At 34.1% G+C, this 25,260-nt stretch overlaps 1 protein-coding gene across 3 annotated transcripts in view; it reads right to left on the bottom strand.

The window, feature by feature from the left end:
• LOC105836679 (plexin-A4) overlaps positions 1-25,260 on the bottom strand; it is a 271,831-nt gene that overhangs the window by 210,576 nt on the left and 35,995 nt on the right. Inside the window, exon 1 of one of the 3 annotated variants that reach the window (XM_036282807.1) lies at positions 16,980-18,296. The exons of the other annotated variants lie outside the window; for them this stretch is intronic. The gene's annotated coding sequence lies outside the window, so the exon portion shown is untranslated. Of the gene's footprint in view, positions 1-16,979; positions 18,297-25,260 lie in introns of those variants that run through there. 3 annotated transcript variants of the gene reach the window in all.

Raw genomic sequence — 25,260 nt, 5'->3', positions numbered from 1 at the left:
AATCCAAAAACCCTCATCACATATCGGCCATGTGAACTTCGAGAAATGTCATGCGTGAAATTTATTAACGTAATATTATATCATCGAAAAAAAACTCGGACATTTAAGTAAAAAAATATATTTTTATCCATTTTTTTATTGCAATAAAAATCATTTTAAAATCTTTCATGCATCTACAAAATACTTATGAATATTTGCAATAATTAAATAATACAGTTACTAACGCTGACATAATTATTATAAATAATGATTCATAATAAAGTCTCTCGTTAGAACTTGAGCGACCGTGTCATTATAATTACCAGAAAGAAAAGGGTAATATATAAATATAAATAGTTTCACATTTGTATCAGTCATGAGCTTTTTTTTTATTCCCTTTTCCCGAACACTCTAAGTATGCGTTTTTCGCACGTGCGCGTTCGAGTCACCGCATTATTCTCGGCAAAGTACTGTCACGCATTCCAGCAGCGTTTCGTAATGTGCAGTTTTCTTAGCAAGAACTTTGCTTAGCGAAAGAAACCGTTGTAACGCGTAATGCAGCGTCTAAGCATAATTATTTACGACAGGACGCTCGTTTCTCGTTTTACGGACTGAGAAAACGATTAAATTCCCATGCATTGATTATTTTCGCATAATAGAGGGCTAATTTAGTCGCAAGTACATGCGTAAGAAGCGACTCTCGATCTAATGTAACAAGATTTGCAAGATAAATCAAGACCATCTTTCGCGCGTATCCGTTTTATCGCATCTTTTCGACGACGATGACGACGACGACGACGACGATGATCGATCCGTCCGATAAGCAACGCAAGTCGCTCGTTTTCCCAGGAGACTCCTGGCAATCATGCAACGGCACTCAACACCGCTAATCGATAGGTATTATTTCCTGAATCGCTCGGAAAATCGCTTGGCAATTTGCATTCGATTTATATTCCGAGAACAAGACAGATTATAATGCTCCGCGACAGAGATTAAGTCCTCGGATCTTCTTGACTCAAGAATAACTCAAAGGCCTTGAGGGATGGAATGGCAATGAAGCGATAGTTCAACTTCCTGGCTGAACTTCGGTAAAATGCTATACTCGAAGCTTAATTCATTTTAAATGGTGTAAGTTCGGATAAGATAATTGAAATCATTAAAATGAATGAGATATATAACTGATTTTCTATATTTAATTTAGTAGACAATACGATATTGTTGAAAAAAATGTATTTATTACCATTAATCATTTAACAATTACTTAATAGTCATAAAATTTTATCTTAAAAAATATCTACTATTTTTTTATTATTAGAAAATCTACTCTTAGTTATCTTACTTACCATAGTAAATTACTTATTAAACCCTAAATCAAATTTTACGATCTAATTCGATTCATATTTGTATTTCAATGTTCCACCACTTTTATAATTTTTTTAAATGCGTAATCTTGTTAGTAATATTTTATAATTCTATTATTACGCAGGCGCTCCATTTCTAAGAGCTCCATCGTATATGTTTAAAATCCTTACAAGTCATTAAACTTTCGAATTACGTTTGCTCGTCAGCATCAAATAACTATTTATCAGACACTTGTCGCAATTTGCATTCCATTGATATTCAAGATTAACAAACACGACTGTTTAGTTAGGATAGAGTATTAGTCTGCTGCGATTTTTACTTTTGAGCTAAACGAATTAAGCCAAAGATAGCTCGAGAGAGTCTTGAGACGAACTGCAAAATAAAAGATGCTTACTACATGATATTTTGTTTCGCAAAGTGTTTTCAAGCTTATAATATTCGAGGACAGGTTTTTCAGGTAGACATTGCATAATCGAGTAATAATGCTACAGCCAACAATAAGCGATTGTTATTATGATGCATGAAGCTAAACATTTCTTGCGATTTGCATTTCATTGATGATGCCAGAATAACAAACATTACTGCTATTCAGCGCGATATTAAGTGCGGCTTCTCGCCAGATAAACCGAAGGTCTTGGGCAGAATTGCAATATGTGAAGAGGCAAGAGGCTCCACTTGCTACATGAACTCTGATATTTGTCTCGTAAAAGCACTTTCGAACATATAATTCCTTGGAATCCGGTATTTCCGAAGTAAAATAATGGCACGCAAAATCAAGTTAACGGTTTTTCACCGCGACTAAGTGATTGGTAGTATTTCTTACATGAGGCCGAGAAGTCTGTGATTTGCATTCGATTTGTGAAAGTCTGGGAAAATTTGCTCACAGTAATCTTGACGGATTCCACCACGGAAATTAAGTCTATAAATTCCTCTATAAGTCGGATATATTATATTATGCAATAAAAAGTATATAATTTTTAAAATTTTAATATGATACGAAGAAGAAAATATGAAATTTTACAATAAGACGTATCCAGAAAAGCCAGAGGAGTTGAGGAGTTGAAACAAAATGTGATTTGTTATTGTCTTAGATTTGTCTTATTATTTCGAAATTACTAGAAATAGTAGTAACACTATCAGTTCCTGTTACTCCCGATAAGACTTTTTTATCTTTAAAGCAATTAAAAAATTATTTGCGCAACACAATTATTCGTTATTCCTTTTCATTTCATTTAACTTTAATACACACATTTTTGATCATTTTTAGCAATGGCAATTTTTCAAGGCCTATCTATGTTCTTTCTTCAATTTTTTAGAACTTTTTTTTCTAGAAAAATAAACATGTTGAGTGTTTCATATATAATATTAGTAATAATAATAGTAAAATTAAAAAATTATACATTTTATTTTTAATAATTAGATTTTGCCTTTTCTTCAAGAAAAGAAAGTTGTAATTTACCAAACCTAATGGTACTCTTTTTTGTATTCAAGATTAAGAATGAAGAAACATTCTAAATCTAAAATGTAAAAAACCATTAACACAAAAATTTATGTTTATATGACAACAAAATTGTTAAAAATCTCTTGAAAAATGTCCTAGTTATATCCACAAACTCTATGATTTTATCGAAATCATATGTAGATTATAATTTCAAAAAGTGTGTATAATTTATACGACAATTTATTTAAACTTTGGTAAAAATTATTACAAGAGAACAGAAAAACATCAATGTGAAACATTAGACGCTTCTTCGATTACTATCTCAATAAAGAAGGAAAATCCATCCGTAGCCTATCAACGACAAAACACTACTTTTGCATTCTAGAAAGTAGAATGCTAAAGATTTCTCATTCGCATATTACAAATAGAAAAAAGAAAACTAATCTCACAAATAGTCATAATTTTGACTAACAGAAATACACACACACAGGAAAAAAAGAAAATGAAACTTTAAGATATAGATAATCTTTTTTTAATATGATTTTCTTTTTCAATTTTCCATTGATTGATTTTCCCGACAAAAACTGGCAAGAAAAAATATTGACGCGAATATATAAAGGTAGTTGGCTTGTGCAAGAAAACAAATTGACATATGGATAACTGTACAAGAAGATGGAAAGAAATTGAAAATTGCATCAATAGTAGTTTTAGGATAATGTCTCTTATATTATCGATAGGTATGAGTAATTTAGGCAAATTTGTGCTGACAGAAAAATACTGAATATTCACTTCGTATAAAATATCTGAAAATATCTGATTCATTCATAGTCATAACTTCTATTTCAAATTCAGATATATATTGTAAACAATTAAGAATATCAAATTTATTCAATGTGATTAAATTTATGCATATGTCTTGTTCAGATTTTGTTATCATTAGTTTATTATGCACCAGAAAATTAGATAATCAATTATATATTTAAATTAATACTTTACATAATAATAAATAAATATTAATTTCAATAATACGTATACATAAAAAGTAGATAAGAAATACATTAGTTACACAGAACAGATTATAACGTAAGAATGACAAGACAGATAACAAAATTCTTAAAAAATCTTTTTCAAAGTTTTATATGTAAAAGATATTTTTCATTTTTTACACGTTCTTCATTATAGATATATTGTTAATAATGACACTATTTATTTCTTTGGATTTCCAACGAGCAACATCAGGTATTTACATTCACTTCCGGCGTCCCAGTGCCCTTATGCCATGCTCACAGCGGCATCAACGCGTGACGGGAAGCAGCGACACGCGATTCTTTCCATCAACGATCAGAATAGCCTAGTCTAATATTCCGTGCACTAAGTATCCAAAGAAATGAAAACGCAGAAAGAATCATGTAAATTTTCTTGACAGATATAAAAATAAAATATAATTGAATTATTTATACCCTATGTGAAATAGCTACTTTATCTTATTAGACAAAAAACATATAAAAACATATATTATATAATATTATATAATAAAAACTCAAACAATAAAAATCAATACAAAAAGCAATTAACACAATGTAAAAATTTAGATTGAAATTTAATTATAGTCAATAAAGCAAGCTTACAAAGTGTAAGTATAGCGCAACAGTCTAGTATAAATAATTTTAGTAGAATAATTGAAATTTGTATTCAAAAGTGATTTTCGATCAAAATTTATTTAGTAGCGCAAATTAGAAACTTTGTTAAATTCGGGCTAAATGGACGAAGTTGCAGTAATAGAAAGTAATGTCTTTTCAATCGATCCAATCAGTGCAAGTTCGTTCATTTCTTCCGAAAGAGAAATCTCATGAAAGAGACTGAGAGCTCTTTAAGGCGAGAGAAAATGTTGCAAATCGCAATTTGTAGATTTCCTCCCAAAGTTAACCAGAGGCACGGAGAAAATAACAAAGTATAATATTACGATAATGACGTAGTCAGTATCTACAAATCTATTATTTGAGGACAGCCTTGTAATAATAAATGCAACTAGTCGCGCAACTTTGTGGCAGATAAAAATAACATCGCCCGTGTGCCAGTAATTTGTCTTAATTACGTTCCCGATAACCACAGTGATTTCGCGCATGACGTAGCCATAGAAATATTTCATCGCCTATCGTAATCTTACGTTACGTAGTACCAAGGTGACAGAAAGCGACAAAGAATGAGATAACGAAATTCTTTGCGCAAACAAACTCTCTTTGCACTTCCGAAAAAATATAAATAAGTTAATATACATATAAAATAAAGGAATAAAAAATTTATAAAATTTTATTTCATTATTCCAAGATATAATTTTATATCGTATGTTTTGAAAATTAAAAGTTAACGTGTAAATGGAAAATTATTCTCAAAATGACTGATAAGGAATCGCGTTACGACAAAAAAATTTTAGAACACTTATTATTCCTTTAACATGATGTATATTCATTTATTCGCAATCAAGTATCTGCGAATGCGTATTATGAAAAATGATTTCATTAAATATCAAACAAAGTTTTATGGAAGGATTATAATGGAAATAAATATGAAGTGCAGATACGACAGATCACGACCAGATAAAGTAAAATCGCAGGATGATTTCTTTGAGGCAACCGAGTTCATTTGCACATACAGTGCCGAACTGGTATTAAAACGAAACTCTAGTATAGACCCACCGTAACTATTTCGTACTTGTGGAGAAAATTGCTTTTCGTTGTTTCCACGACGACGATACGAACGGGATTATTTCGTTTGGAAGCGGAAATAATTTGCGTTCGTTTGATCCTCGCGCTCTCGCTCTGTCCATCTATTTCAATTTCTCTTTCTCTCTTACGCGACAACGCGAGATGAAAGGCAAAAGGATGTCAAAAGAGTATTCTCTTTCACTGTGAATAAAATCTAATGAAAGCCAGAACATCATAAACTCGGTAAGCTGATTCTTTATCATCATAACGTTCGCTATCAAAGATTTAAAAAAAAAAGAGTAAAAGAGACCATTGATATTGTTTTATTTAATCTTCCCGATAAACCTATATAAATTTAAAAGTCTTTTATTACATTTTGAACAAACTTGCATACTAAACATCAAAGGAGCATTTTTTTATTAGCGGAAGTTTTAATTATTCTGACTATATTTGAATACGTATCTGCAATCAGTATTAACTCTGTTATAATTATTAATTCATACTTATTATTTATTATTATTTAATTACCAATTAACGATTTATACTATGAAAAATTTTAAGTTCGAATATTACGATAAAAGCCTGGTCATTCATTTCACGATTATGTTTTCGTTTTTATCTGCAAATACTTATGATGTGATTGATCGCGATTCGTTTGATCTTCACACTCACCAGTTTGTTTCGTACTCTCAACAGACCAAGAAGGGAGGAAAAACGAAAAAGAAAGAGAGTCACGGATTGTGAGTTACCGAGTATAACGTCGCCCGAGGATGACGACTTTGGTATAGCGCCCAAACCACCACTTCCCCCTCGCTCCTCTCCTCGCTTCTCCTCGTAATAACGGTTCACCGTTTTACAGCTGGTCGACTCTTTTATTCGAGGATCCACGTGGATGGAAGGATCCGAGGCCATTCCGACACGGGAGTTTCCCCGAGAGCAGAAAGGCACCAACATTCCGTCCCGCAATTTGCTCGGCATAGCCGCGCCAAGAGGCCGTTTTATCGCCCGGGTAAACTTGCCAGGATGAGAAACGCCCGATGTCGTGGATAGAAAGCCAACCCCTACCATCCTCTCTCCAGCCACTGTCGTGCGCGACAGGTGAAGCCGATCGCGCGTTTGATTAACACGTAAAACACGTTGCCAAGGGACACCTTTCCACCAACTCGTTTCTCTTGTCAATAATTAAAGACTGAGTCAACTTTTATTAAAGAAGAAAACACCGAAAGTCTCGGAGAATTTCATTGGAACAAGAAAAAATGTAATTTGTACTCCGAGTTTTGAAAAGCAAAATTAATTTTATTAACACTTGCGAGATATTTTATTGGTAAAAAATGCCAAAAAATATATAATTTTCTTTGGTTTCACTTATATTTTGATTTCTGTTTTTTATTTTATTTCAAATTTGTCGCTTTAAAATAGATTTCAAAAATATCAAAATCAGAAACAATAAAATTGATAAATCAATTTCTAAAAATGTTATTAATATATAAAATATACATGGAATAAATTTCATTTTTTTTTAATAATATATACTTTATAAAAAATTTAATTTAAAAATCATTTACTATGTTGTATCAAGAAAAGAAATTACTTTCTTGGACATTTTCAAAAATTTATATCATAAAAATGCTGTAACTTTAAGAAACAAGCAATAATTTTTTATGTTTATTGATTATTTTAAGTGTTTCCAAAAATAGTAAAGTTTACTCCTTTCATTAATATTAGAATTCTTTAGCTATATGAAGCAAAAACAAAATATTAAAGAGAGAAAAAATTTCGAAAAAAATGTCATAAATAAATCAAACATGCATAACATGTAATTTTACATTTTATTTGACTTTTATTCAACTCTTATGTTCCATGGATTTATTTAAAAGAGTGAAAAACATCTTTGACAAAACCACGGCTCTTTTTAAATGAGAAAATTGGTATTTTAAAAGAGAAAAATGACTGATATTACAAGTTGTGTGTTTCTTACCAAACTCTTAGCAGCATAGTAATGACTGTTTGTATCTTAAGAAATGTCGTTTGAAAAATAGTAAACACGATGGTTAATCTCACCACTGGATCACTATTATTTCACAATGTCAGTGTGTCAATGACGAAGGTCGTTCTAATGTGCTGAATCCCTACTCAATTAACATTTCTTAAGCCGTATTGCTGTATAAGAAATAATCATCGTACCACAAGACTCATTATGATTGGGTTGGACACGTTATTACGATCATGTTACATGCGGTAGCAGTGAAAGATAATTATATCTCAACATGTCGGTTTTCTCTACCAGCGTAAAGTCGTTAACGTAGAATAAAGGTCGGTCGTGCAGTTTTATGTAGTTCATGCACATTATACACATGCATTAAGGCTCTTGTACTCTTGCATGTAGATTTATATTGAATTAAAAACTTATAGTTTTACAAAATGTAGTAAATGTCATATGTTTATGAGATATTAATGGTAGCATATTCGGATGCAAAAAAATTAATATTGCTGATTCTAAATTTCCATGTAAATCTGTAATAATTATTATTCCTAATACCTTACATTTAAAAGTCTTTTTTTATCTATTAAGTTTCAAAGAAATATTGCTAATATATTTAATAAAATAAAAATATTCTTTATTTTCTATTTTGTGTAAATTCACATTTTTTAATAATTGCCAATTAGAAAGAATTTTTTTCATTCAGACTAATATTTAATTTAAATTCAATTTTATCGAGCTCTACATTTTCACAATTAGTAGCATGTGCGCATATATTTCTTTTCCTTGGCTTCAGTTTTAAAAAGAGTTACTTAAAAACTCATGCAAATGCTACATATAAAAATAAAATCTCAAAATTCCTCAAAGTTTTAGAATCCTACTAGGAATTAATTTAACTTAAGTTGTATAAATCTAGGAATTCAAAATATCTTTATTTCAAGGCGCAAGATCGAAGAATTCAAGGTTAAAATCGGCCCGACAGGTTCGAGCAGGATCAAGAATGCGATCGTTTTCGCGGGTCTCGCTCTCGCTGGACCCATCGAGATGGGTCCGAAACGAGTTCCAGGAAGAAAGACAAAGGGTCTATAATGATGGTGAAGTAAAACGGTGAACGAAGAGGGTACTAAAAAACAAAAAGAGAGGGAAAGAGAATCGTCGTTGCTGGTCTCGACAAAAGCTAATTTGACTTCGCACTTTCATTGCGAAATCGCTGAGGCTCGGCGAGGACAAAAGAAAATGTGTGTACATTCTCTTTTTTTTTTCGTCTCGAAAAGAAAGACCTCCCGAAAAGAAGGTCCAGTCGTTATTATCAGAATGAAGGATCGAAAGATACACTTATCTCTAAAGGGGCCTTCAAATGCGAAGCCGAAAAGACTCTGAAATCGTTTGAATTTTAAACCACTTGTAGCTCATTCGGTCTGCTCGAAGATTAATGGCTGTGACTATTCTCTCTTTTCTTCTGTCGAAAACTTTGAGAATCTCCAAAAATACGTGCACACATGGTACTAATTGCAAAAATATAGAGCTCGACGACGCAATTCGTGTGAATTTATGTTTTATGTTAACTTTCAACCGGAAAAAAAAAGTTTCTTATTTCTAATTTAAGATTAACATACTATGTCTCACACAGTCCGTAAAAATAAAATAAAGCCAAAATATCTTACAAGCATATGCGGTTACTTATTATATTGCATATTATAAAAGTGCATGTATAGTAAAAAATTATAAAATGCCGAGAAAGATATAAAATACCAAAATAATTTAACTTTTAATTAAAAAAAATACCAAAAACTTGAAATATTATAGTTACAATCATTCATACACAATTACTATATCTTCCTCAAATATTACTATTGAACGAATTTACTATTGAATATTACTATTAACAGCTATTTGCTAAATAAGAACGCGTCTGAAAAAAGAAACAAGAAATATTAAACAGAATAGTTAAGTTCAGCTTTAATCTCTGACTTATATATCCTTCATGTTGTATGTATACTAACTAAGGTATAATAACATGTCTGTCTTCGAAACCCATGTCTAAAAGGCATAAAATTTAACGTACCACACCTAAGCCTGATACACATCTTTATTAATGTGTATTTAACGTGTTACGGAATGTATGCAGTGACGAAATTAAAGCGCACTGAAAGGAAAACGATGAATCGCTTATATAATGTCCTTGAATATTCATCTCGATTGGCAAGAAGATAAACGAGTCGGGATAAGATAATTATAAGGAAGGATCTAATTCACGGAATTGCGCTTCTATATGTCGTATAAAAATGGAAGATTATACAACCGTGTCATGAGTATACCTATTTTTCAATTTAATCTCTCAGAAGAACAAGTTAACTCAACATAAAAACACATGTTAATAAAATAATTCATGTCAAGTTATAATGAGAACTTGATAATCAAGAACTTATGATAATTATGATAATTATTTATCCTGTTTTAATTTAACATATTCATAAAATAAGTTGTTTAAACAAAAAAAAATATAAATTTATTGATATACAATAATATATACTATAATTAATCCTAAAGACATATTGGGTATAGCATACTCAGACTTTTTTTTTAAAACATAATTTACCTGATTTAAATCCGTTAGGCTATAATAGAATAATGATAATGAAAAGTTCATATTTCATATCCCAATATGTTATATTTGTTTTTTTTTAGGTGTAGCTATATTTTTTATTTATACATACTTGTACATTTGCTTGTATAGTTCTATTCTTGTTCGTAGTGGTATTTTGATTGAAAATAAATGTTATAATGCAATATATTAATTTTTATGAAAATTATAAAATAAAAATAAAATTGAATATGCTACAAGTATACCTAGTATTTGTAACTAGTTTGTCGTTTTAGAGTTAATACTAATCAGCATTCGATTCAAAATTTTTTTAATTTTACGAATTATAGAGGAAATATTTTCAAATGTTATTAACTATGTCAATTGCACCGAATAATTCGTATGCAAACTCGTATGCAAATTTATTTTAGATTCAGATGCACGTGACACCATCAATCTATTTATACAGCAATATTCTACCTATTGATCAGCATATCGATGAGAAAAAATAAAATCAAATTACGCAAAACTCTGTAATGCACATTTATCAGATGCGTAATTCCTTGACACATGACATATCTCTCACAGAATGCAAATTTGAAATTGTTAAGTAATTACTAGAATTTTACTAAAAGAGAGAAAGAGAGAGAGAAAGAGTTTGAATTTTTTTATATATTTACTATATTATATTATATATACTATACTTTATGTATATCTTATACAATGTAGCTTTATCTATTATACCTATACTAATATATGAGTGAAGATTTAAAATATTCCATATATAAACGTTCGCCAAACCTATATAGTCACATATCTTACACCATCTATGTGATATGATATCCGCCTCGGGTAGACGCATATTTGGCGAGCGGAACCGGCTTTACTTGTGCACGGGCGTCGTGATATGATATACACATGCATGCGAACGCACACATACACACACACACACACACACATACATACACAGTATGCGTATAGATGCACCGTCGCGCGTACAGCAATACGGTCGAGCGCCTCCCGGGTGTGCAGGCGTGGATTATTGCGCGAATGATTCAGTGACCAGTCACTCGCGCGAGTTCACGGTTGCTTTCTTGCTCTGGTCGATAACACGATACATTCGCGTTTCTGACGGCACGGCAGGATCGACGGTATACCGTAACGTAAAGTTTTTCTTATTATTAAGCGAATCGGTAATACCGGAGTCGGAAATACCGTTATAAAAGATAGAGATCGCGTTACATACAATTAGGGCAATGTGTCGCTTAACATCGCGCCGGCACAATGTCATTTATCGAAGAACGTGATCTGAAAGTATTACGTGTCGATAATCGCTACGTTACGTACGGAAAGATATACCTAAACATTTGTGATGGGAAAAAACGATGATGAAACGCCGAAGTGTATAAAAATTAGCAGCGAGGGAAAGAAACTCAGAGAATTCAGACACAGGGAATTCAGAATAATCACAAAAATATTTCATGACTGTTTCGATTATATTATTGAACTATGGCTATTGCAGACAATAAAATTCTCTAAAAGCATGTGTCTATCTTCATTTTTTTCTTAAATAAATAAAAATAGTCACATATTTATCTAATAGGTAAGTTTATCAAGAAGTTAGAATAACTGTCCCTAATTCCATATCTCTATTTTAAATAAATTTATTTTTTAACTGATCTCTTTAAACTAATATGTAATTCCTTTTACATTATATTGTATATATCAACTTCTTATTTTATTACATTTAATATTTTGCAATTATTCTTGTTAATTTCAATCGCTCAATCAACGGTGCACGTTCACTATTCGATTTCCCTTTTACACCTCTTTCTCTTCCATATTCGTCGTTCGTAACTAAAAATTTTTGATCCCACGACAGTCTGGATGCGGGCAAAGACTACGCCTGCATAAATTGATTAACCCATTCATACTTTCAGCTCACCCTTCCCCGCCTCTTGTCCATTCATCGTGGTTATGCGCCTCGGCGTTATAAAAGCCAACTCCAGACGACACGTTCGCTTATCAAGTATTCACGGATATTACTAAAACGTTTGAATAAACTCTATATCGCTTGATTTAACGTAATCAATTTGTTTTCGTTCGTTCGTGAGCTGAGATCGGAAAATTCTATTAAAATTCACTTCAAAAAGCAGAATAAGAGTATTCATTTTTATCTCTAAAATTTTATTTTTCGCGAAAAATCTCTGAACGATAAAAACTTGTAAGCTATTTATATTAAATTGTTTATACATTGATTTTACATTATTGCTACTTGACTGTGTTTTTACATTTCATATATACATATATAGTACGAGCAGTTTCTTCCGTTCAGATTTCTTTCTTATTAAGAAGTGCGTCTACACATTCAAATTAACGGCGCGTCGCTCCTTAATATTCTTACTGCGATGAGACGAAATCCGACCAGCGGTAGTGCCATACTTTCCGAGATTGTAATGACGTCGTTTCCGTGCCTCTCTAACGTGCCACGTGCGACACAACTATGCCGTTAACACCGCGACATCGTCGCCTTTAATGAGAGATTTAAATAACTTTTCCGACGTAGAACTGCTCGAATCGGGCAGACGTCTAGGAATAAGACATTGCGCGTCGATTCCCATCAATATATTCTTCTCTCACGTACGTACACAAACACGTACGCAATATACGCACACATACAAACAAACACTTCATCTCAAACTGCACATCCTCATGCGCGGGACTAGCTGGATGACGTATCTCTCCATTATCCATGCCTGTCTATCTTCAGATAGTCTGCAGACAGTGGCGCAGTTCAGAATTACCATCAGTACCGCAGAGATAATATATTTTCGCCCACCCGCAGTTCCCACCCCCTCCTGTCCGCGTAGGATATTGTAAAATATTTCAAAAAATTTTTTACGTAATGCAAAGAGCTAAGACTTGTAGATTTATTCGTTTCTGTTGCTCTCACACGAAATTATTTTAAATACCATTGGCCATTTATGTGTATAATCTTAGAAAAATATTATTGTTAAGTACATTCACTTAAAAATTTAAAAGTGAGAATACGTAACACTCTTGAAATCATTTAATAAATATGTTAATTTTATAAAAATTCCTCAATTACTTTAAACACAAATTACAAATGTAATTTTTAGAAAAAAAGTGTTGGCGTTGACCGCGTAATGTTAACGTTTACTTTTACCTTCACGGTTGAAGCCGAGGAAAATACATCCTGTACAGGCACTGTTGACATAGGCGGAGCTTATCTACTTTCCCTGAAAACGGTCTAACGTTTCACGAAGCAATGAGCCTTCAAGCTTGAAGTAGTACAAACCGCTCGAAAACGCTACAGTTTTGTGCCGCGGACGGAGAAATAAAGAGCGCGTTGTGGCCGTTACGAGGGCGGTGGATTACACACGATTCACCGCTCCAGACTCAGGGATGATATATACGCAACGGAATACCATAGAGAAGAATACTAGCTGCATAAATTCGGGGCGCGAGTCGTGGCGACGACGACGACGCTAAGCGACATATTTCCCGGACTCGCGTTCGTATCGTGAAACGGTATTAAAGTATTAAAACGTCCCGGTGAACGGTCCTCCTGTCCCGTCTCGCTCCCGCTCCCCCTACCCGCGGATCCTCTATTTTCGATTCCCCGCGAAATACGTATTGCACGATATATGCATTATATTCAAAACGCGAACGTGAAAACTGCGTTATCTTGCCATGAGCGTGAGAATTATTTTATCACGAGAGCTCCGAAATATGGAACGCGTGAAATATTCACGCGTGCTCCGAAAATTTCGCCCGTACCTGCGATCGCTCCGCGGGAGAACACTGAAATATTGAACACCGAAGAACGACTTTACTACCTGTGTCTGAATAGCTTGTTTTCGGCTAGATTCAAAAGTCATATGCATATGCATGCTTGAGAATGTAAATATACATATATAGTATTTTAAAAAATCTTAAGGACAAATTTCTCAATAAGATTTCAGTAGTTCTTTTCTCAGAAGACAACTTCTGTGTCAATAGTACTTGGTTTATAGGTTTTTTTAATAGTTAAAATCACATATACAAGTAAAAATTAAACTTGAAAATAAACTTCTTCAAAAATACGTTTTCTTGAATATAAAAATGTTTTATTCGTATGCTATGACTTATCAAATCAATCTTATACACCTTTAAATATTGAATACAAATTCCGGTAAAACAAAATCAATGTGAAATTAATAATTTAATTGTTCAAATTAAATAATGTAAAACAATACAATATTATTGAATACATTTAAATTGCTTGTTGATAATTTTTCCAGCAATTTCATTAGTTTTTTATTAACAATATCTAATTGATTATACATTAATTTATAATTCTCATGTAACTGTCAATCAATTTACAACAAAATAAAAATGTATACTAGAATATCACGTAAAGTTACATCAACAGATTTTGTGCTCAACAAAATTTTTTAGTTTTACACAGTTTTATTCTCCGAAATATTAGATTATATTAAAGTCTCATGGAAATTTCTTTTTCTATAAATATTTAATTTTTGGAGGAAATTGCGTTGCGTGGATATTCGACTATAAATTGCGTTCAATACATTATTTTATTACAAACTCCGATTACATCAAACACCGATTAATGTGTCCTTATATGTTCCAAAATGCAATTTTACTGCTTTGTATAATTAATAAATAATTGCAAAGTAATTTAAATATACGTCAATATTTTACCGCATTCCTATAATTAAAATTTGTTTGTTTTAATTTTCATAAAGCACATAAACTACTAATTTTATATTACTAAGCACTATTAATTTTGTTCCTGCAGATTCATGTTCGTGCGACGCATATAAAATATATCATGAAATTGTAAAATATCATAAATATTAAAGGTGACTACATTTATAATTCCAAATGTAAAAGGATGTCAGAGAATATATTATCCAGAGCTTCATACAAAGAATATAGTAAAAAAGGATTTCAAATATTCCTTGCACAAACAAATACGTATGTTTATATTATATGCATGCCGTGCGTAATAATCACACATCAAAGGCAATTACATATCTACGAAAGTTATAAAGGCTGTTTGTTGTATAAGACACTGATATAACTACAGATATCGAGAGATAGAATGAACTTGAATAGAATAATGATTGCTTCAATCATGTATCATTAAAATTGAAATTATAAGGAAATTACATGAAAAGACTATTAATAAATAAATTATAATTAGAAGAATTAAATCATTTCAGATTCTAAAATTTGAGAAACTAAGAAGCATTGTTCTTCACTCGAAATAAATTTTGCTTTATTTAAGAGTTTTAAATTTAAGATTTAGAAAAATACATAATGTGCAAAAAATTAAATAACGGCAAAAGCAATAGCCAAGGAGTTTTCATTAGAAAAAGAATTACTAAACATTCTCAGAAAAAAAGATAAAAGATAACTGCGAAACGTTCTGCGGAACAGAATATTGACGCGTTTATAACAGATATAAAAAAAACTATATATAAGATAAGACAGTATCGCTCGAGAACGATATTTTATTTCGCTTCGAGTTCACAATACTACGACAAATGTCCGCCATTATTTTCTTTCAGTACGCACCCCAAAAGATACTTTCTAGAGCACTCCTTCACAATGAATCTTGTTAAGTCACTTTCCGTCGACAGCGTGACGTATAATACAACATTGCAAAAAAGTTAAAGAATTCGAAAGTTCTCTGTATCTTATTAATCTATATTTTATTAATAGCGGGATAACCCTTTTGTTTTAATGTATATTTCCTATTATTAATTGGCAAAATAATCGAGGGGGAAAATTTGCTTTAAAAATTTAAAAATTAGTTTTCACATCAACGTTTCTTTCTTTAATCGCATTCTTTCCTTCGACCCGTTAGACAACTTCGCGTCACGCTTAAAATTTCATCCACACCCTTCTTTCCCTTCTTCAATTTAGAATTCAATGGTGTGGCTAGAGCAGCGGTTCTCTATTCGAATAACTTCAAATGTTGCGTCATTTAAAGAATCATTGTTGTTACAAAAGTTTGACAGAGTACACAAGGCGCGTCGCGAGTTTTTCTCGCATTTTTCATCTGGAGTCTCTTTGAACAATTTAGAGCGGATTTTTGCTCCGAAAAAAACTACAATTTTAATATTTTTGTGAGTAATCGATTTCTCGGAATTGTTAAAAAAGTGAATATTACATGGATGCCGGATCACTAAGGGCATATATAACATGGACATAACTGAGTTTCCCTAACGCTGGAAACGGATGGAATCTTGTTTACAGTAGTGATTCAATGGGAGTGAGCGAGGAGTCAAGAGGTTAAGAACCGCTGCTCCAGAGCGATGTTCTCAAACACAGACCGGATTCGCTTTCTTTCCGACGCAACATCTAGCGCGCTCCGAGCCAAGCTAAACGGAGTCCAGCTCCCCGGCGAATGCAAAATGCAACGGTCCTTTATACTCCATAATCGACTCGCAACACTTGCTTTATCCGTGAAACCGATACCTGAGAATAAAGCGGGAATAAAGAGGTGGATTTCTCGGAAGAGACGAGACTCGCGGCTCACTCGCAAAGTTGTATTCAAAACAGAGATAAATTGCTTCTAAAGTGTCCAAACAATCGAACAATCACTAAGGAACAATCCAGCGACGACCGTAAATTTGACCGATTAACCAACTATGCTAAGTCACTATCTTTACCTCTAGTAATTTCTGTTTTCTACACGAAAACTCCCTTACGGGGAATTCTCTAGATTTCCCCCATGATATTACACTTGGCAAGGCGCCTTGGTCGATCGTAACAATTTGGTATACACCGGGATCAGAAAAACCACGCCTACGTGAAAGAATCCGTTCCTAGCCGTTCGAGGAGAATTTCGGCTCCGCGAGCCAGCACACCATGATGGTGGAGGTTAAGTCTTACCTGTCACGCGTGTTGGCGCCTGTCGGCGGCTTTCGTGTCTCTCCGTGAAACTTCGACGGCGGTCCGCACGCCGACACGCCTGCACATTATCCCTCGGTACGTCACTGAACCCCGATATCCGCTGGGTAGATTATTACTATACTTCACTATTCACTTGTTTTAAGGGCGCCGCGAATACAACACCACGACGCGCGATTACGCAGGAACGCGGGTTAGTCACCACCGAACCAACGTATCGAACTGCTCCGCACTGCTCTCACGTGATCACACAGCGGCACTCGCGCACGCGTCCTCCCATACGGAGCGACGATCGACGAACTGACCCGGACTGTGAATCACAGCTACGGCGGCGGCGACGGTGGCGAAGGGCTCGCGGGCTCGGAGCAACGGGGACGGCCGAGCCCGCGCGAACCCGCCCGAGCGTCGACGGACCTACACGAGCAGGCGCGGCTCCTCCGTTCCGAAGACGCACCACCACGTTGCGTTGCCTTCGTGCCTCTTCGAGGGGTGTCGCGTGACCACGAGAAGTCGCGCAACGCGCTCTACACCGTCTGGCACGAAGGCTACACTCGTCGTTATCTTTTTGCTCTCGTTTCCGATCGTGAGATTCGCCGTAGGTCATAGCGGGTAGGTAGGTAGGTAGCGGAGAGATACGAGAGAGATCGCGCCACGGCCGAACGGCGATAGCCCTTTTTACCCGATGATGCTCTTTTCCCCCCCCCCGAAACGTTTAAATGCCCTTCTTCTCATTTGCGGGAGAACGCACTCGTTCTAAGGAGGATGACGCGCGCGCAATGTTACAATCGATGACGAGCGAAGGTGGTCGTCTCTCCTCGCGAGCGAGAAGCCGAGAAACGACCTTCCTGCGAGCGAGGACGTCGCTATTGCAAAACGACGCTTGGGCAACGCGACCCCTTGCCGCGTCGAAGCTTCGCGTACCCGTCGAGTTTCTCCGCGCCATGATTCTTCCTGCTCGGCGCGAAGCGTCGAGACGGCGACGCGTTCTCACGCATTTTTATCGCGCCCGCCGCGCGGGGAAAGCTTCGACTTCAATGGAATTCCGCCTATAGTCGGTGCCGATGCTACCTTGCGATGCATGCGTCCTCGCGGATTGAAATAACACGCGCGAATTGAAACGACGTAATCACGATCGAGCAGATATAACAAGGCGCTTTAGTTTATTGCGCGTGGCGTGCTTGCTCTTTCGCTTCTCAATACCGGAAGCGAAAAGCAAATAAATCTCGCACGGTTAACATTAATTACGTTACAAAAACATATCACGAAACTTATTTTCCATTGTTCCACTATAACGGATAAAATATTACTTAAATATTATGTAATAGGGAATATTGTATTTATTATTTAAAAGAAATAAAAACGGAGCGTATTTTTTTATATTCATTAGAATATCAATTCAATTTTTTTTTTTCAATTTTATATATATATATATATTTCAAAATTGCATTTTGCTTGGATAAATGACTTTAGCTGTAATCTATTTTTTCGCAAAATATCGAAATGCGAGAGCAAACCCGAATTCTGGCCAGCCACGTTTTCAAATTTTACAATATTTTAAAAACACGCGATCGATCGTAGTCGAGCACTTAGGTCGCTATGCACGGCTGCAAGTACACCTTATCCGTTCTGTAATGTGTAACGCCGCATTAATGGTGTCCAGGTGTTATGCGATACGGACGACGAAATACGATAGCTTCCTCGTCAACGGGCGAGAAGCGTTGCGCGTACCACGACGTAATGTGGACATCGAACAATTCCACTGCAAGTCGCTCGCTCGCGCATGAAGCGAAGGAATATCGTTTTTCGTCAAGCTCCTCTTCCGCCTGCGAGACCGAACGACTATCGCGAGACGGTTCGTGCAGTGGCTCGAAATCCGACCCAGTGAGTACTGTTACGCGTATTTGCATCGTTGCAGAAGAACATTGTTCCACAGCTAACCGCATAAAAGTTGCAAGTTTGGAATTTTTCAACTAGATACTTAAATATTAAGAGTAATAAACAAAAATAATTAGACAATTACTAGATTAATGAGAAAGTGACACGTCCTGTTATAATTCTCTAAATAATTAGGATATAATAAATAATACTTTAACTGAGAATAAATGCAGAGAAGAAAGGAATCATATTAAAATTAAAATTTTAAATTTTACTGACAAAAGGCAAAAAATTTTCAATCTTAATACAGTAAAGCTGTTGCATTGACTTGGTTTAGATTTTCTAAATGTAACTCCTATTTATATTATTCTTAATGTTTCGCACAGAAAGATTCTTGTATATTTAATTAGATATTGTATATTTAATTAGATAATAGATAAATGTTTAATAAACTTAGAAATTTTAAGTAAAATACTAATTTAACTAGGTATGATAATTTTATAATTCTATAAGAAAAAAATCAAACGACATATATGTATTTACGATTTTTCACGAGTCTTCACGGTTAACCGAAATATTTAGTACAAGGTTCATTACGATGATGAAAGCATGCTAGGAGTCGTATTATCTGCGACATCCGCTTCGTCCGTTGCAGTTGATAAGACAAGATAGGCCCACGCCACCCACGCCTGCCAGAACGAAAGTTAGCCCACTCATTCTTTCGAGCAAGTCGAGACCAACCTCGCAATTGCTTACAAGGAGATTCAAAATAGTGTCAGGCACACGACTTATACGTAAAATATCTAAATTATCACCCGGATATCATCCTTAAACTCACGGCATTGATTTACACAAATATACTTCTTTATTCATTCCTACTATTGTGGAATGACATTTATAAACACTTATCACCCTTCCGTTTGATAATATCACAAACATTTTCATACATTTCACATGAATAATATGAAAGACCAAAAGACCAGATGTTTTGTATAGATTATCACGACAATTTTTCGTGTTGTCGAAAACACGTCTCCAATCTCTAGATCTAACACATCTAAACGTGGAATCGTTCATTCATGTGTTCAGACAAAAGCTCAAAAATAAAATTTCACATAAAGTTAAAAGAATATTCGTCTAAAAGAATATAAAAGATATTTTTAGTATTTTTTTTTTCACAGAAACACATACAATTTTCGAATTCTTTGTTCATTTTTGTTATATTTTTTATCATATTAACTGTAAACTTAAACATCTTAATAACCGACATGAAAAATATTATAAACTTGTCTATGTTTTTCAAATTTATTTAAAATTTCAAAAACTAATTGACTAATTGACATCCAATTACACAGATTTACTTACTTCAATTAGTTCAGTCTCTTCTTACTAAAGTTGTAACAATATCTTAAACTTTGTTATTTTTTAATAATTAAAAGTTGAAAAATATATTTAAAAAATCAAATTTTTTATTTAACTTATTTAGTTGCCATTTTTATTTATGTCAGTTTATTTTAATAATTTTATTCAGAGTTTTTAGTAAAAAAAAACACGTTTCTTGATTATAAAAAATGTTTCTTGACTTTTTTGTTTCAGATGACTTAGAGAAAACGAAATCATGACAATCATTGCGGCCACAACATTACTTTGTCTATTTTATAATTTCATAATTTGTTTTCGTGTGAATTATTAAGATGATTAAATTTACAACATTTAATATGATAAAAATATAATAAACATATAAAATAAAAAACTCCGAAGTATCAAATTTATCTTTTATAAAAAAACATTTCTAAAAATACCATAATTTTCCGATTCTTTTAAAGAAATATCTATGTAACAGTATTATTCACGAACTTTGAAACTTACGAACATGCTAAAATTCCTCTGTGTTTTACGTCAATCAACGTAAAGTAAAATGTCACGGGTCTATTTTAATCATCGGAAATATCTTTTCTTGTTTCAAATATGCACGACACTTCAAATCTTAATCGTTGACTGATCTGTTGATCATTTATACGTTCGTGCAAGTTCGTGCAAGTTTAGCATGAGGCTACCTGTACACATCGGATCAAAGGAAACCTCGTGGAGCTTGTTCACCGAAAGAGAAAGGAAAGACGGACAGAGAGTGAGAAAAAGACAAAGAGGAGGCGAGAGGTAGGTAACGAGAGACAGAGAAAGAAAAAGAAAGAAGGACACGGAGATGAAGAAAGAGAGAGGGAGAGAGAAGGAGTTACTACAGGATAGGTAAAAGAGATACGGTCATTGGCCGGTTCGGGCAAGGCTGCTGGCAAGGAGAACCAGGGCTGTAGTCACAAATAAAGGAAACGGGTACCTCTATCGACACCGCTGCTATAATAACGGGGCGCGCACGAGAAAAGATGAGAATCGTCTCTCCATTCGTCCCGCCTCACCGAAGGGTCTTAAAAACCAGTGCGCTACTTGTAAACCAGTTCCAGATTTAAAAAAAGAAGCACCCGGTGCTATCGCGCACGATGCTTGCGAAAATAAAGCGTTATCTCAGCAAGCTCGTTCCGCCATCCAAAAATTATAATCGGATTCATCACGATACGATTAACGAGATTTACACTACGTAGAAAGTACGATGTAGAAACATCACACTATACTATACATCGAGGGGTTTCGTTCCAAGGCCAAAGTATCTTACTCTTTACAATCATTTCAAACGTGTGTAATCGTTAGAAAGATATTTTTCTAATTTTATTAGATTTGGAAAGAAATAAATTCACATTTTGTATAAAAGAGTCATCTTTCCAAGGTTATAAATAATATTTTTCTTCCTTTTTTAGATTCTTTGTTTCATAGTTGGTTTATATCATAATCTATTAATGTGCATTTTAAAAATAATTAACAAGCTTTCGAAATCAATTATTCTTTTTTATATAAATTTCACATGTATTTGTATTGAATATTAGCCACTCGCCCGAATTATTTGTATCATATGTTAGAATATTTTATAAAACTTACATGAAATTATAGAATTCATATATAGCACGTAATGCGATTTAATGTTGTGCTATTATTTTCGTAGCACTATATATAAATCTCTTCGATCGACTAACAACCAGGCGTAAATGATTACTATACTGCAACGTAAAAAGGAAACATAGTCATTGGAAAACGTATCGATAGCTCCACATATATGTCGTTTATTTTAAAACTGTAAATCCGGTTTCGAAGATCTCGCCGGACTCGATATACCACATGAATTTATATCCGCGTCACATTAAAATTCATAACGCTTGAAAGCTGGACACGTATCACTTTCAAAGTAAGCGAGACTATTGCTGCATCTGTACTATTCACCGCGGAAAACAGATCTGCACGCGGTGCATCGAGGGATTGTAATAAACGTGCCGACCGTGATTGGACATTCCCACACGAAAAAATCTGAGAAATAATTCGTATTCGCCGCGAGTGACCGTTACACACGCACCAAGCGGTAATACTACCGTAAGCAAGTATATACTCTGCACCTTGGCGATAAGAGTTCCCAGTATTAATCACGCCCGGCTTTCCTTATCGGTGCATACTGATTATTAACCGCGACGGCGTCTCGCCGTCGGTTAAGCGCTTCTTTTTCTACGGTGAACCGCACTATTTCCACCGATGATAAACTGCTTATCTGCAGTTAAATACAAAATTAAGTTAATTAACTTGTGATTTAATGATACACTCTTTAGCAACTAGCCATTCAAAGTGCCTGTCAATTTATGCCTATATTCCACGCAATAAAATTCCGTAAAGTTCAATGTGCAATTTTCTACTCTCATTTTCTAAATTACAGAAAATTCTATTCTTTTTCTTTTTTAAAGAACGAGAGAGTCTAAAATAATCATACAAATTCGAACATATTGTATATTCGATCTGTTGTATAATTCGAAGTTAAATAAAAGTATCCAATTCAAATATCTCGGACAGTTTAAACAGTTCAAACTTAAGTTATGTGTCACATTTTAAAGAAAGTATTACTAAAAATTTTAAACTTTTTATAGATTATTTTATTATTACGCTTAAATGTCTCTGTAAAATTTAAATTCTCTTATTAGTTTAAGAGATATTTAATTTTCTATTTATTCTTGATTCTTATGTAAAATCGCATTTTATAGTGTTTATTTGTAAATTTGATGAGTGAATGACATTACAAATTAAATCACATTTTGTGTGTATTCTAATAAAATTCTAATAAGTATTCGTATAAAAATTTATTTTCATCGACGTTACTCGTTTAAAAATTCATTCAAAACTGCAGTAAAATAAGGTTATATTCGCCATCTAAATCATTGCAAGTTTCGTTTATTCTTCTTTGCCGCTGGTTTTAGAACTAAAATGTGAATATCCACAATCAAATTTCTTTGTCATTGAATCGGAAAAAAAGAAATAAACCTAAGTAGTCCGCAATTTTTCGAAAACAAAAGTTTTTCACGAATGTTCTCTTTTCTACATTAAAATATAAAATTTTTTGTTTCAACTGTAATAATTTCGAATTTTTGAATCTGACGTGTTTAAAATACAGTTCAAACACCTTACTTTCAATTTTTTAATTCAAACTAATATACGATCTTAAGAGTTATTCAAACTATTTGATCACCTGATATTTCCGAGTACTTTAAAGTGATAAGATTTAGATTTCTTTCTTTCTGTCTCTAAAATAGTGAGATAATTTTCTCTTTTTATAACATTTACTCTCGAGTAAATAGTCAAATAGTAAAATAACGCAACCTTATTTGTGCATCGCATATAATTTAACAATAGTCGTTTAAAGGATATCCGTTCGTATTACAGTCCTGAGAACGACTCCCTGTTGCCGTTTCGCCATATAATTCCGAGAGACGAGGAATTCTGTTCGGTCCTCAGGATGTGAGTATCGTGAGTACCGAAGTATCGGGACAAAGGAACTTCAAGGACAAAAGGATAATTCGCATTGTATCTTGACACTACGGAATCTGTTGCTATTTGTGTCGCAATGTAACAAAATTACAAACGCGGTAATCCGATCAAAAATACTGTGAAAGGAATATCGAATAAAAGCATATTTATATTGGATCAGAAGTTATCACTTTAAAAACAAATTAAAAAATTAAAAAATAGACTTTTTCTCTCTTTATTTTCCTACTTTCCATAATTTCGCAAAAATGTTCAACTAATCAGATAAATATTTAATTAATTTCTTGCTAATAAAGAAATATATATATCTCTACCCTATATGTCAAAATAACTTAATTAATCCCTTTAACCTTACTTGCATCTATAATGCATTTTAATCTAAAAAATATTTTTCATAAAAAATTATAATAACGGCAATTACTTAGAAGCATCATATTTCTAGAAAATTGGTTACAAATCTCAAAAAATGTAGTTCGGATAAATAATTGCTATCGCCGAGAAATATGAAATAACATTCTGACACGCAAATCACTGCTCGAGGAAAATCGGCAAATAATTATCCCTGTTAGCATTCGTCTGTAACTTTCTTGTCCTCGACTTGTCTGTCGTTTGTATACAACGACTAATTCTCTGGTATCACAGATTGTACATTGGTTAAAACTTCATGTAACACGACGACAACAGCGGTGGCGAAGTTCATTCGAGCTTGACTTTCGACGATAAAGGTATCCAGGAACTCGGGCGACCCAGAAGCGGAGTCGGTCTGACCTAGAAACGTCAAAACGACGGTGAAGGCTCGTCGAAATAGCGAGGACGTTCCGGCGCTGCATCGCCTGCCTCGCGTTCGTCGACGACAGATGGAATTCACTTAGCCATCATACCGATGAGGCCAATCGGCGGACTCGTCGGACCGTGAACCGTGAGTTAACTGCACGGCATGGAGATGGAATCCCGCGGATTCCCGCTGAGCGTACAATTACGGCTTTTTCTCGCGGGATTCGCCGACCGTCAAAAAATATGTTTTTCGACTAATGATGTAATCGTGCGGTAGACGCGGGAGAAACAAAAAAGAGGAAGAATTTTATTATCGCAAGCATCCCTAAGAATGTCATCTCGGTACTAGGGTGAAATCGATGACAACGACGACGCTCGAACGTCATCATTGGGTAAAAATGCCGACGACTGGCGTGTGAAAGGCGGGTTCATTCCGATGGAAAAATCGAACGGATGTATGTGATACGTACGTCGAGTGCATGTTGTTGCGTTTGACAAATGCGAGGGATATTCACGAGAACGGAAACGCGGCATCTAATTTCCGCGAGTCATGTGATTCCATTTGACGCGTGGGTGTCACATTCTGTATGCTACGCACGAAGCAAAAATAATTCTGAAATCATGGAACGAGGACAAAAGATATAAATCAGATGTATACACAATGAAGCGTGAAAGCGCAAAGCTCAAAATACAAATTGCAAAATCT

Source organism: Monomorium pharaonis, chromosome 2 (genome assembly GCF_013373865.1).
Source record: "Monomorium pharaonis isolate MP-MQ-018 chromosome 2, ASM1337386v2, whole genome shotgun sequence".
Taxonomy (NCBI): domain Eukaryota; kingdom Metazoa; phylum Arthropoda; class Insecta; order Hymenoptera; family Formicidae; genus Monomorium; species Monomorium pharaonis.
The sequence above is the reverse complement of the archived record's forward strand: the minus strand, read 5'-3'. Positions and strand labels throughout refer to the sequence as shown.